Raw genomic sequence first — 14343 nt, 5'->3', positions numbered from 1 at the left:
ATCCATTTAGATAGAATTCTCGTGTAGTTATCTACCTTTAGATGATGGAGGCTCTCACACGGAAACCAAATTGAAAAGATTAGAGACACTGTTTTGCCTACTGTCTTTATATTTGTATTGCTTTTTGAGAATGACAGTATATTCTAGACCAAAATTGTCCCATGGCGTGTGGCCACTCCTTTGAAACTCGCAGACCACCTGTTTGCAGTCCCCTTGTTAAAGCATCGCACTTGCTTTATCATAAGGCGTTCAACATCAGAAAAGAAGGAGGAGCTGGTTTTGCCACAGAACCAGAATTTCAGTGCACAATCAATCAATCAATCAATGACATTTATAGAGCGCACTACTCACCCGTAGGGTCTCAAGGCGCTGGGGGGAGGGGGGTGCCGTTACTGCTCGAACAGCCAGGTCTTCAGCTTCTTCCTGAAGGAGAGGTGGTCTTGGGTCCGGCGCAGGTCGGCCGGGAGGGAGTTCCAGGTCTTGGCGGCCAGGTAGGAGAAGGACCTTCCTCCTGTTGTTGCTCTTCGGATGCGGGGGACGGCGGCGAGGGCGTGGTTGGCTGATCGGAGGTGGCGTTTGGGAGCGTAGAAGTTGATTCGGTTGTTGAGGTAGCTCGGGCCTTGGTCGTGTAGGGCTTTGTGTGCGTGGGTGAGGAGGCGGAAGGTGATCCTTTTGTTGACGGGGAGCCAATGCAGGTCTCTTAGATGTCCGGAGATGTGGCTGGTTCGTGGGATGTCGAGGATGAGTCTGGCTGAGGCGTTCTGGATCCGCTGGAGTCTCTTCTGGAGCTTGGCGGTGGTACCGGCGTAGAGGGCGTTGCCGTAGTCCAGTCGACTGGTGACGAGGGCCTGGGTGACGGTCTTCCTGGTCTCGGTGGGGATCCACCAGAAGATCTTCCGTAGCATGCGTAGGATGTTGAAGCACGCCGAGGATACGGCGTTGACTTGCCTGGTCATGGAGAGGGAGGAGTCCAGGATGAAGCCCAGGTTGCGCGCGTGGTCTGTTGGTTTGGGTGCGGAGCCCAGGGCGGGAGGCCACCAGGAGTCGTCCCAGGCGGAGGGCGAGGAGCCCAGGATGAGGACCTCCGTCTTGTCTGAGTTCAGCTTCAGGCGGCTGGTCGTCATCCACTCGGCTACATCTTTCATCCCTTCGTGCAGATTGGCTCTGGCGGCGGCGGGGTCGTTGGTCAGGGAGAGGATCAGCTGGGTGTTGTCGGCGTAGGAGATTATGTTGAGGTCGTGTTTGCGTGCGATGGCCGCGAGGGGGCTCATGTAGACGTTGAAGAGGGTGGGGCTCAGGGAGGAACCTTGAGGGACGCCGCAAATGACTTCGGAGGCTTTTGACTTGTACGGTGGTAGGCGGACTCTCTGTGTTCTTCCGTCGAGGAAGGAGATGATCCATTCCAGTGCCTTCTCCTGGATTCCGACGTAGCTGAGGCGCTGTACTAGGGTGCGGTGGCAGACAGTGTCGAATGCCGCGGAGAGGTCTAGGAGGATGAGGGCCGCTGTGTCTCCGTTGTCCATCAGGGCTCGGATGTCATCGGTGGCAGCGATGAGGGCGGTCTCGGTGCTGTGGTTGGCTCGGAAGCCAGACTGTGAGGGGTCGAGGGATCCATTCGTCTCAAGGAAGGCGGCCAGCTGCTTGCTGACGGTCTTCTCGATGACTTTGGCTGGAAACGGGAGGAGCGAGATGGGGCGGTAGTTCTTGAGTTCGGTGGGGTCCGCTGTAGGTTTCTTGAGTAGAGCGCTGAGTTCGGCGTGCTTCCAGCTCTCAGGGAAGGTGGCGGTGTCGAAGGAGGTGTTGATAATGTCCCGCAGGTGGGGTGCGATGACAGCGTCGGCCTTGTTGAAGACGTGGTGAGGGCAAGGGTCGGTCGGAGATCCGGAGTGGACGGAGTTCATCATGCGGATGGTGTCTTCGGTGCTAATCGGAGTCCAGGTGCAGAGGGTGGTGGTGGGGGGCGGTGCTTCGGTCGTGGTGTGCGTTGGTTGGGTGCTGAAGCTGTTGTGTATGTCTGCGATCTTGTTGTGGAAGTATGAGGCGAGGGAGTTGTAGAGGTCTTGCGATGGGGTGATGTCGTTGTTTTCTGCGCTGGGGTTGGATAGCTCTTTCACGATGTTGAAGAGTTCCTTGCAGTTGTGTGCGTTGTCACGAGAGCGCCTGTCATGTGCTGGTAACCTCTGACAGTGTGCAGTCCCTTGAGCCCCTTGGCCTGAGTTTTTGGCCACACACACCCCCTCTTTTCCTTTGCTCCAATGGAAGTGCAGTGCACCGGCGGATCCAAGATTGACAAAAGGCACTAATTCTAGGGCCCATGAAAGAGCAGCCTGAGCGTCCTCTGACACCGATTGATGAGTGTTGGATCCTGAGAATGGTCCCGGGTCTGCACAAGATGATCTGTGCCCATGACCAATGAAGAGCATATTATTTGTAGTGTCTGCAGCAGAGGAAAGACACAGGTGCACTGCCTTGAGACATTGAGACTCTCGAGTGAGCTGTGGGTGTTTGCCAGGAGGGCACTCCAACTAAGCAGTACTTTTCTCATGTAAGGCTTGAATGAAGAGGCCCATGCAAAAGAAAACAACAGAAGAAGATTTGATGGACAATAGAAGCCTGCCAGAGAGGCTTTTTGAACGGACTCTGGGCATAGGTGGTTCCACAAGAGGTTTCCGTGTGATTAGATAAAGTAGGTGTTAAGGAGACTGATTGTTTTGCTGGCATTGTTTTAAAGTACTATTCTGTTTAGTAAAAGCAGAATAAAGTCCATTTTCTGTGGAAAGAGTATTTTCACCTCAGAGCATTGATGAGGGTCACCACTGTTTCACCTGAACATATAAAATGTATAGGAGCCCTAAAGGTGTTACTAGATAATTTTAGGACTCGCTTTCTGCTTAGGGTTGTGAAAAATTATTATTTCATTTGTAATAGTGGTCACTACTTTCTCCCGTTGTCTATATGTTTTTAATAACGAGTTTTCTAGTGTTTTTTAAACATGACGTTGTCATTTATGGGTGGGATAGTTTTTCTCTACTCAATTGACTTCTGCACCCGCTTCCCAACCTATGTCCTTTCCTACTACTGCTTCTTTGCATTCTTTTCACCCTTTTCCTGAACATGGGCAGGTTAAAAGATTAGAATTCGTAAGCAATTCTTTTGTACAGCTTCTGCATCAACATTAGTTAATAGTGAACATCACTAATTATTGGGTGTGTGATCTTATGCCGCCTGCTACAGACAGAGGTATTCCTTATTTTGTCCCGCCATATGTGGCCTTTGTGCTACTACATGTGTAAGGAAACATGTATCAGAAGACGAGCTAAGTAATAGGATGATGCTACAGCAACACCTCCATGACTTCATGAATATTGACCCAGACTTGGATTGATGAGAGTATAGTTATTGCCTATGTAAGGGCAAAAGGAGGGTCTGTTGTACTTTAAAATTTGGGAGCGCGTAGGAGGTAGGGCCCTACCCCTGTCTATCCCGGTATTAGCGAACCGCGAATGGTCAATGCGGTATGTACAAGTGCTTTGTGTAACGTTTTAGCTATGAATGCACTATGTATACGTTATTATACATTGACTCCGTGGGTTCCATCTTGGAGCGGTGGCCATCTTATAGTTGCCCTCACATAGGCTACACTTTAAGAACAAATACAGGCCTCTAGAACACATGCGCCTTCCTTTGACTTCTCTGTGACCTGTGCAAACTGACTCCACTGCCCGAGGTCAGCCCTGTCCGGCCGGTTCCTTTTACTGCGGCCAAATGGGATTAGCATCAGGGCCCGAGGCATCATAAATTCCTTCTTCCCACACGAACCCTGACTAATCTCTTTCACACCTGACTCTTCCTGCTTTATGGCTTGTTTTACAAACAGGAGGTGCCCGTGTTTATTGGGGCCTGCTGATATCTGATGAGGGATCTGAGCCTCGCTGGGTAAATAATTGCGGGCTGGCTGAACTGAAATGTGGGATTGCAATCATGACTCTGCTTGTTCTTTGAAGTAAAATATGTGAATGACCAACTGCAAGAGAAGGGCGGTGTTGCCCAGAGCGTAATATTCTGTATAAAAGAGAAGACTGGTTTTTGTTCTGTAGACTGCCTCATTCAGTTGCTAAGGCTTCTGTGCGACGTAGTCTCACTCATTTGAGTTTAATAAAGATGTCTTTTTCATATTTCAGCTTCTTTTGCCAAGTTCTTTGTTACATTACCATGAGAGTGGAATTTTATAATACTACGCCAACATGGAAAACGAAGTCATAGGGTGCTACCCCTGGCACCGCTGGGGTCCTAAAATCCCCGGTACTTCACATGCTGCGCTGCATTGTTGCTCACTCCCTATGGCCGGTTGAGCAGATCCGTTAATGTAAATAATATATTCATACTGATCTAGAGACAAGAGTTCATTTAGTAGAGGATATTCTTGTTCATATTGCAGAAATGCTTGTGTTTTTAGACTTATATCAAATCTATACTCAACATCCATTGCAGTAAGAGAATTAGCCCATTGTATCCATCTCGGATGTAAGGCTTTTGCATTTGGAATGCTAGCCTCCGTAACAGCCTCTTAGACTGGTACCGGTGTGACGACTATTATGCCCTTCCCCTGAGCCAGTGCTCTTTCTCTTGCTACAGTGGTCTGAACCGCTGTCAGGATTTTTTCTGTTGAAGTGAAATGCATTTCTGCGTTTGTGTATAGGTGTGATTGGTACTGTTTCACCTTCATTGAAGGTTAAGTAAGTGTACCCATATTGACCCGCTATTACACGGATCACCAAGTTGATAATGTGTCTGTAAGTGTTTGGAAGTAATCATGTCTTCTTGTAATGAACTTAGGATATTGGAATGTTTCTGTGTCCAATGCCTAACTGAAAAGTCAGGTTTGATTAAATCGTAGAAAGGTTTGACTCTTTCTGCGTATTCCAAAATGTATCTTCTGCCGAAATTTAGGAATCCCAGTATTGATTGTAAGTTTTTTAATGTTTTTGGAGGTTGGAGCAGCGCACATTTTTCTAAAAAGTTAGCTGCCAGGCTTTTTCCTTCACTTGAAAGCTCGTATCCTAGAAACAGGAAACTGAGGTGGGCTATGTTTGATTTTTTAAAGTTAAATTTGTAGCCCTCAGAGGCGAATCCCATAATAATGGTGCTCATCCTGGTCAAGTGCCTCTTTAAGTCATCGTCCGTCAGATAAATATCATCCACATAGGACAATGCTTCCTCATCAAAATTCAGTTACTCTTGCTGAAAATACTGCCAGGCTGTTCTTATACCCTTGGGGGAGACGACAAAATTAACGCAGGGACCCTAATGCCTAGCGGTCAAATACTTGCTTTGAAGCGCTATATTTTGGCAGAAAAATCTATTTGAGATATCTATTGTTGCTTTGTATTTTTTCCGCACAATGTTATTCATCAATGCGGCACTGTGTGCGTTTTAGGCAGCGAATGTCTTTGTTCAAGTGTTTAAATGTCTGTGATCTAAAACTAGACGATATGAGTTGTCTGGTTTTGATATGGGAAACAAATGATTGTTCATTGGTGAGGTGCAATTTTTGATCACCCCCTGATATTCATGTTGATCTAAGATCTCTCTGACCTGTTTTTTAGCTTCTTGCTTTATTGGATGTTGCCTCTGAGCATTTGGTGAAACTTTTCACAGGATTATATGGTGGGGTGACTCCTCATCCCACACTGCATGGTTTTTATACAATGCTGGAGCAATGGCTACTGCCCACTCCTGTGCATATGCATGTTTAAGATGTATGGGAACAACGTCGAAAAAGGATGGAAACATTACATTTTCCCCCATGGTACTCCATAACGAATGCTGGTGGCCAATCGTGTTCTGCTAATAGGATGTCATACCCAGAGACCTTTAACTTTCCTGGGCGTGTCCCCCTCAATTTGGAGTGTTATTTCATGTAACTTATGCGGGACGCTAACCCTTGTGTCTGGTGACACCGTCTGCTGTCACCAGATATTACTTCAGGTTCTGGCGAGCTATTGTTACTTCTGCCGCACTGTCTAGTATCGTCAGAGCCCATTCCCCGTTCAGAAGCTGCGTCATCAGTATTCTGGGCATGTCTGATCTTCAGACCTGCAATTTTCTTTTTCTTACATGGAGGTTTTGATTGTGGTTCGTCTTCTTTTTTGGAAGTATAGTCTTGAGCGTGCTGCTTGTCTCTGGAGTTTGTACGCTCTTCTTTGTGTTCTGACTGTCATTCTCTCTCTGAGGTTTTCGTCGAGCCCTGAAAGGAATGAGAGGAATGTGTATCAGTAACCCGATATCTGTCAGGTTTCCTAATATTATCCCTATTCCTGAGATTATATCCCTTTTCAGAGGGCTCTTGTGTAGGCAATCTACCTCGGGATTGAGATCTCTTGTCTGTAAAATTGTGATGTTTTTTATTATCCCACATCTTTTTAGAAAAAGCAGGTGTCTGCTTAGAAGTGTCCTTTTCAGGACCGCCAATCAGTTGTGGTTTTAAGGCTTTCCCACCCAAACTGTCTCTGCCTAATTCTGCATATGCAGTTTCAATTATTTTGGGCAGTTCGGGGCGTTGATCCAAAGGACCGAACTCCCTTAGGCGTTGGCGGATTGCCACTGTAGCTGCTTTCCCTTTAATATTAGCTAGTATTATGGCTGATACCTGGTCATAGTTATTTAATAACTTCATCCCTAAGTTCAGAGCAGGCTCTGCTTCGTACTCATTTTGTATTTGTCTTAAAACATCTGGTATCACCGCTACTGAAGGAATACCATGTGTCCTAGTATATATGGCAGCAAAGACTGTACCCCAAGAGGTGCAATCCTCTAATTGTGGTATTATCCCCATGGGCAAGCAGATTTTTAACATTCTGTGCTTTTCAAATGTGGTAGTACTTGGGAATACTGCCTCGAGCCGAGTTGTTTTCTGAGCTACCTAGAATGGTATTTGATCACGTTTTGTGGACATTTTGCCCATTACCGCGTGTAATGTTCGTGGAGTGATTTTAGTTGCTGTACCCTGTGATTGGGTTCCATTTGTTGCAACTGTTGTCGGTTGGACTGTGAAAGTCCTCATGACGAATTGCGTCAGGTTTCTGTAGATTCTAATTAAATCTTTGTGTTGTATGATTAAGTCAGGTTGTCGCATTATATCAATGTCAGGATGTGGTGTGTAGGCTGCTAATATTGGCCATGTTTCCCCGTCTCCTCCTAGCGGGCCTAATCTTACTCTGTGTCTTAAGTGAGGTAGGGCACCTTTAAACCAGTAAAAACTGTCCTGGTAAATGAGTGGAGCTTTTATATCCTCGCAGGGACCATATTCTGCTGGTGCATCTCCCTCTGTGTAAGAGTGAAATGTGTGTGTTCTAGCATCTGCTTCTGGGAATGTAACCCACAAATAGAATACCTCTGTTTTGTTTTATTTGTGTGTCTCAGTCACAAAGGCTACTAAGCCACCCCTAGACGATAGACAGTGTTCTAGTAGTTTCAGGGTGATAGTACGTCTGAATTTAGGTGGAATGAGAATTCCATCTACCTCTTCTTCTCCTGATAGTTGCAGATCAACTACAGGTTTTTTATCACCCTCAGTCATTTTGTAACAAAGAAATTTGTTCAAGGGAACTAAGATAAAGTGTTATGCACAATTTAGGAACACTATGTCCTTCAAGCTTGATTAACCAGCAGCCAATAATAGGATATTTTGCCAGCTGTGGCTGAGTTTGTGCCCACCCTCTCCAGACGTCTCTGGCAGTTTGTGAGTAGGGGTCTCTGAGAATAAGCACGACTCAACTACTTAGATTCTACTATTGAATAAGTACAAAACCAACGTTGGTGGCACCATGTCGTGTAGTTCCTATAGTACCCATGCAGGACCTGCGCATTTGGATAACATAAACTGTGGGATTGGTGGCAGACTGGTTCCATCCACCCGCACCGAGAAATGTTAGCCTATTTCCATTTAGCTAGCTCACAGTGCCACTAGTGTCTCCTCTTATCAGGGAGAGATTAGTTTCTGGCAACCTTAGAACATGACAACCCTGATCCCTCAAGATTGTGGAAACAATGTACTTCTTTTCGCTCAGTCACTCGTGCTCATTTAGTTTATCTCAGAGATACACAGAATAAACAGCCTGGGCGCTTCAATAAGGATTTATTGAACAGTTGTTATTCTTGTGTAAAATATATGAGCTGCAACAACAATTAGACAGCAGCAGAGATATATGATTAGCAGTACAGTAAATATAAAAGGATAGTACAGTTTTACCATCTTGCAATAAGCATGAATAAATACATGAATATAAAATGCATGATAAAAGTGTGCATACTCCTACAATGCCTATCTAGATGTACCTGAGTGTACCTAGCATGTGAGTAGGTGTAAATCCAAGAATCCCTCTAGGTTTTAGTCGAACCCCATTACCTGCAGCGTGAGAATATAGGAGCCCCTCTTGGTCTCAATTTCAGTGTGTCTGCCTGGAAGTCTCGGTTCCTTCTCAAACACTAGCAAGAAGTGCTATATTTATACAGAGAATATCTAGGTCTATTTTGTCCCTCGTTGTTTGTATTAGCCAGTGTAGTGTATGTGAGGTAATGTAGGTGAAGGGGTATGATGTCTACCCGGGCTTATATTAGGATACCTATATGAAACATAACAATATGGCATCTGACTCTATAGTGTCACCCCACCCACACAGACACTCAGGCACCCATACAGATACTCAGACAACCAATGAATAACCCATATAGAAATTAATTTAGCTACTCACCAACCCATGCAACCGTTTACACACCAACTGACAGACTTATACAGACATTTGCACAGTTTAGTCACTAACCCATGCATTCAGTAAAACACATTTAATCACTCACTTATACAGACAGTCACACACCTACTAAATCATCCATTCAGACACTTATACACCCACTCATTCTTCAATACACCTTGGCATATATATATATATATGTATATAAAACATATTTAAACTTTACAGAAACACGCAGTCACTGGATGATCTCATTAGTGATGTCATTTGAGATGTCATTACTGATGCCACTGACCATGTCATGAATGATGTAATATGTGACATCATCAGCAGTGTATTGCGTGGGTACGAATTATAGTTAGCTGAACTAACTATAACTGCCGAATTTCTCTGGTTTTGTATGAGTGAAATGTCCAACTAACTATAACGTCCCTGAAACTTGTGGTTTTTTCAGTGAATTTCTAAGGTTTTTTAAATGCTAATTTTTAACTATAACGTCCCTGAAACCTATGTTTTTTTCAGGGAATTTCAAAGGTTTTTTAAATGCTAATTTCTAACTATAACATCCCTGAAACCTGTGTTTTTTTGAGTGAATTTCAAAGCTTTTTTAAATGCTAATTTCTAACTATGCCTACATAGGTAGGACATATGCAGAAAGAAGCAAGAGAAATGCAGAAAGAGGCAACGGAAGTCCAGAAAGACGAAGAAAGGTGCAGAAAGAAGCAAGAGATGTGCACAAAGATCCAGCAGAGGAGCAGAAAGAGGCCTTGTTGCAAAGTCATCCTGTGCCCCCCACTTTTTGCTGATGGGTACTGGTGGTAACTGACTCTGACTAACCAGGCCTAGAGCCAGTGCTATGCTAAAAGACACTTAGAAAACAGTAAAAACACCTACATACACTAGGGAAAACCAAGCGTTGGGTTACCCCTGTGATTGGTATGACCTCCTCTGTAAGGCCCTAGTACATAATAGGGAAGGGGTATTAAAACTACCTCTAAGCCAGAGGTACAGAAAGATGCTTCTTTAAGTAGCAGTCACGTTTGCAGAGTGGTGGAGAAAGGGTGCTGGGCCTCCGACCAGCGCTCAGGAATTCCGCTACATAGGACTTAGAGGAGATACCAAGAGGGCTTCTTGGCCCCCAAAGCCCCTCAGGAGTAAATTGGACTTCATCCCCCATCCCATAGTCTGCCAGGAGGCGCGTTTGCAGAGTGATGGAGAAAGGGGGACATGTCCTCCTTAGACCTCTTAGCAATCCTACTGTGTGGGACTTACTGCAGGTAACAAAAGGGGTAGCTGGCCCCCAACGACAACCTTGGGAGCCCACTACCCCTCCTATTAACTCCAGTCAGTCCCACACAGCAGAATTGCTAAGTTATCATAGCAGGCCATGCCCCCTTTACCCACCACTCTGCAAACACGTTCCCTGGCGCACTCTTGGATGGGGATTGAAGTCCCCTTCGCGGCTGGGTGTCCTTTAGGGGCCAACTAGCCTACGTCTTACCTCCAGTAAGCACTGAACAGTGGGATTGCTGAGAGGTGGGCAAAGGCCATGCCCCCTTTCCCCACCACTCTGCAAACGCACCTCCTGGCGCGTTCTATGTTGGTGTATTAAGTCCCCTTCATTCCTGAGGGTCCCTGGGGGCCAACTAGCCCACCAGGTACCTCCAGTAAGCGCCACACATCTGGATTGCTGAGAGTGGTCAAGGGCCACGCCCCCTTTTTACACCTCTCTGCAAATGCGGCTCCTGGCACACTGCTGCTTGGGGCATGAAGTCCACTTGTGTCCTGAGGTCCTCAGAACACAAGAGGACCTCATCACCCCACCAGCAGTGCGCCAAGAGGCGCGTTTGCAGAGTGGTGTATAAAGGGCCACCTATCTGCAAACCGGCTATGTGGCGCTTACTGGAGGTACCTGGTGGGCAAGTTGGCCCCCGGGGACCCTCAGTATTCATGTGGACTTAATTTCCCATCTTATAACGCACCAGGGGGCGCGTTTGCAGAGTGGTGCAGGGAGGGGGCAGGGCCTCCGGCGTGATGCCGGATTTTTTAATGATTAATTTTTTAGTAGGGTGGCTGTGTGGCCCCCCTTCTTTTTACTATTTTTGGGTCCCTGAGGACCCCATCCCCCAGGGCCTGACCCCTTTTTCTTTTTTAAAGAAAAAAGTGGAAAGGGGCCGTCCGGACCCCCTCCAGAGGCCAATTTTGGCCCCGGGGACCCCATCCCCTGAGGCATGGCCTCCTTTTATTATGCACATTTAAAGGGAAGGGGGGGCACCCCATATAATTAAACAGTGCCCTGGGGAGGTGGTGGTCCACTGTGCAGTGTGGGGGGTCAGGAGCCCCCCAAAACACATTTATAAAGCAAAGCTCCGGGGAGGTGGCGGCCCCCGGTGCTGCGGGTTGTCAACGTGCCCCGCATAAAATTAAAGAAAGCCCCGGGAAGGAGGCGTTCCCGGGGCTGCGGGGCCCACCGCAAATTAATTTGGCATTGCCCCCGGGACCTGGCCCACCAAGGCGCTCATTAAAATGAAGCACATGAGCCCGCGCTTCATTTTTTTAAAAATTTCTCTGCAGGATTCGTGCACCTAGCACAAATTCTGCCGATTTTAAAATATATGCTTTTTTTAGGCCTTTGGGGTCAGGGTGTTTTCTATCCTGACCCCTTTTCTTGTTTTTCAATCTTTTTTCCACTCTTTTCTTGTGACTCGGTTACTGAGTCACAAGATGGGTGCCAACACTTCCTCGTTTGGAGTGTTGGCAGCCAATCAGAGTGAAGCTCATGCCCGGGAGGGTTCGAGAACCCTCCTCGGTGCTCAGATATTTATGATTTTCTTTTTATCTCTCAGGACCTATTAAACGGATTTACACCATTTTAAAAAAAAGGTCTCTTTCTGAACCAAGGGCTACCTTTTTGTCAAATTTGGTGTAATTCCGTTCAGCAGTTCGGGCTGTAACCCGTTCCAAACTTCCTATGGAAATTAACATGGGGAAACCCCCCTTTTTTCTTGGCCCCCGCTTGACGAATCACCCCGAAACTTTTAAGACAGGAGCTAACTAGAGCGGGCCTTTAGTTTTGAAACGTTCGCGAAGATTCGTCAAACGGCGGCAAGGATATTGACAAAAGAAAAAACGCTATTTGAATCGAAACGACCTACTAGGTAATATATATATGAATATATATTACCTACTGGTAGTCGCCAGTAGGTAGTTATAGTTAGGACCTATTATCCATAGGAAATCCGCAACATTCTATTTGGAATAACTTTGGCGCTGGTTGACGAATCTTCGCGAAATATTCAAAACTGGTGAGGCGCTCCGGTCCTATCTTGCAAGTCTCGGGGTGATTCGTATAGCGGGGGCCGAGAAAAAAGGGGGGTCCCAAAACGTGTTTTCCCCATGCAATTTTCCATAGGAACCTTTAATCGCAGCTACAGCCCGAACTGCTTAACGGAATTACACCAAATTTTGCAAAAAGTTAGCCCTTGGTTAACCCCTTCGGTGCTCATGACGGAATGGTTCCGTCATGACCCACGGTTGAGCTGTGCTCATGACGGAACCATTCCGTCATGACCACGCCCGCGCAAGATTCCGCCAGCACAGCGGCGGAATCTGCGCAGCATCGAAGGGGTTAAATGGTGTAAATCTGATCACATATATATCTGGCCGGAGCCTAACCACACATCTCATCGTGAGATCTGATTGTCTGTCAGCACTTCATCCAAAAAGTGTTGGCAGCCATCTTGGGACCATATACATTTAAAGGGAAGGGGGGGCGCGTGGCCCCCCTCCCCTGGGCCATTATTGACCCCGGGGACCCCATCCCCAGGGCTTGGCCATTATTTAGTTTATTTATTAGGCGCGGCCCCCCTCCCCAGGCTGATTTCAGCCCCAGGGACCCCATCCCCCGGCCATTTTTGTTTTAAGAAAAGGGAGGGGCCACTCTTGGCCCCGGGAACCCCATCCCCCGGGGCTGGCCCTTGGTGTTGGAGACTGTGGGGGAGTCCCAATGCCCCCACGGTCCCGCCGGCTTCCCGCCTCCTGCGGGAGCCGGCATTGCTTTTGAGCAAGGGGAGCTGCTGACATGCAGCTCCCCTTGCTCAAAAGCAAACCTGCTTTGTGCTGTTGAAGCGAGAGCAGGTTTTCCTGCTTTCACTTCAGCGAAGCAGTGTTTGCTATGACAGGGCGGGAGCTCGATATAGCAAACAGCAATGTTATGGGGGTGGGCACCCCGGGACATTGCAAGAGCTGGCCCTGCCGGGTGGCGGTCCCCAGGGCCATAAAGGGCTCCAGGACGGGGGCCGCGCGGACCCCCTCCTTCCTTTTGCATTGGAGGTGGCGGTCCCGTTGCCGGGGGGCCGCAACGGACCCCCGCATTTAAATAATTAGTGCCCCAGGGAGGTAGTGGTCCCCTGGGAAGTGTGAGGGGCAGGAGCCACCCACTTTAATTTTTGCAATTCAGCCTCGGGGAGGTGGCAGTCTCCGGGGCTTGGGGGGCCCGTGAGGCACCCCATATAATTAAACAGTGCCCTGGGGAGGTGGTGGTCCACTGTGCAGTGTGGGGGGTCAGGAGCCCCCCAAAACACATTTATAAAGCAAAGCTCCGGGGAGGTGGCGGCCACCGGTGCTGCGGGTTGTCAACGTACCCCGCATAAAATTAAAGAAAGCCCCGGGAAGGAGGCGTTCCCGGGGCTGCGGGGCCCACCGCAAATTAATTTGGCAATACCCCCGGGACCTGGCCCACCAAGGCACTCATTAAAATGAAGCACATGAGCCCGCGCTTCATTTTTTAAAAATTTTCTCTGCAGGATTCGTGCACCTAGCACAAATTCTGCCGATTTTAAAATATATGCTTTTTTTAGGCCTTTGGGGTCAGGGTGTTTCCTATCCTGACCCCTTTTCTTGTTTTTCAATCTTTTTTCCACTCTTTTCTTGTGACTTGGTTACTGAGTCACAAGATGGGTGCCAACACTTCCTGGTTTGGAGTGTTGGCAGCCAATCAGAGTGAAGCTCATGCCTGGGAGGGTTCGAGAACCCTCCTCGGTGCTCAGATATTTATGATTTTCTTTTTATCTCTCAGGACCTATTAAACGGATTTACACCATTTTTTAAAAAAAGGTCTCTTTCTGAACCAAGGGCTACCTTTTTGTCAAATTTGGTGTAATTCCGTTCAGCAGTTCGGGCTGTAACCCGTTCCAAACTTCCTATGGAAATTAACATGGGGAAACCCCCCTTTTTTCTTGGCCCCGCTTGACGAATCACCCCGAAACTTTTAAGACAGGAGCTAACTGGAGCGGGCCTTTAGTTTTGAAACGTTCGCGAAGATTCGTCAAACGGCGGCAAAGATATTGACAAAAGAAAAAACGCTATTTGAATCGAAACGACCTACTAGGTAATATATATATGTAATGTAATGTAATGTAAAATCCACTTCTATAGCGCTGCTATCACTCCAGGGAGTATCTTGGCGCTCACCCAACTCAGGTGTACGAGATGGGGGGGGAAGAGGTAGACAACATTTCACACAGGACACTGCATCTTTAAACCATTGCTATGCAAGCTGAATCGGACATAGAGTATACCCAGGTTTTTAGTG

At 47.3% G+C, this 14343-nt stretch overlaps 1 protein-coding gene across 9 annotated transcripts in view; it reads right to left on the bottom strand.

Moving 5' to 3' along the window:
* LOC146802160 (uncharacterized) overlaps positions 1-14343 on the bottom strand; it is a 535895-nt gene that overhangs the window by 145117 nt on the left and 376435 nt on the right. For 3 of the 9 annotated variants that reach the window (XR_014967707.1, XR_014967704.1, XR_014967702.1), the window contains one exon: positions 6118-6247. The exons of the other annotated variants lie outside the window; for them this stretch is intronic. The gene's annotated coding sequence lies outside the window, so the exon portion shown is untranslated. The remainder of the gene's footprint in view (positions 1-6117; positions 6248-14343) is intronic. 9 annotated transcript variants of the gene reach the window in all.

Source organism: Triturus cristatus, chromosome 8 (assembly GCF_964204655.1).
Source record: "Triturus cristatus chromosome 8, aTriCri1.1, whole genome shotgun sequence".
In the NCBI taxonomy this organism is placed as follows: Eukaryota; Metazoa; Chordata; class Amphibia; order Caudata; family Salamandridae; genus Triturus; species Triturus cristatus.
This window is presented reverse-complemented; position numbering and strand designations above follow the sequence as displayed.